The sequence below is a fragment of the Penaeus monodon genome, chromosome 24 (genome assembly GCF_015228065.2).
Source record: "Penaeus monodon isolate SGIC_2016 chromosome 24, NSTDA_Pmon_1, whole genome shotgun sequence".
Lineage (NCBI taxonomy): Eukaryota > Metazoa > Arthropoda > Malacostraca > Decapoda > Penaeidae > Penaeus > Penaeus monodon.
Genome location: NC_051409.1, coordinates 24,831,550 through 24,831,804, shown reverse-complemented (window position 1 = coordinate 24,831,804; position 255 = coordinate 24,831,550). Strand labels below are relative to the sequence as shown.

Sequence of the window (255 nt, the reverse complement as noted above, 5' to 3'; positions counted from 1 at the left end):
GCATGAGCAAGAGAGCGAGAAAGGGTGGTTGTCACATGAGTGATTTTTGCCGCAATTCCACGCGCCGCCCCGCCACCCACACAGCATCCTTCCGGCGGTGCAATAACCACGCCAGGGCTGCACCCTCGACGCAGCTCTCAGCTTCCCGTATCATTTACCGTGGCGCCGCCTGATCAATCGTCCATTGCATTCTAGCTCAAAGGCAACTACGGTGGCCGGTCATTGCACACGAGGAAGAGATGGAAGATGCTCATT

General features: G+C 56.9%; 1 protein-coding gene across 5 annotated transcripts in view; it reads right to left on the bottom strand.

Annotated features, from left to right (window-relative positions):
• The window catches only part of LOC119588664 (regulator of G-protein signaling loco-like), a gene marked incomplete at its 5' end in the record, with an annotated part of 12,444 nt that overhangs the window by 10,835 nt on the left and 1,354 nt on the right, over positions 1-255 (bottom strand).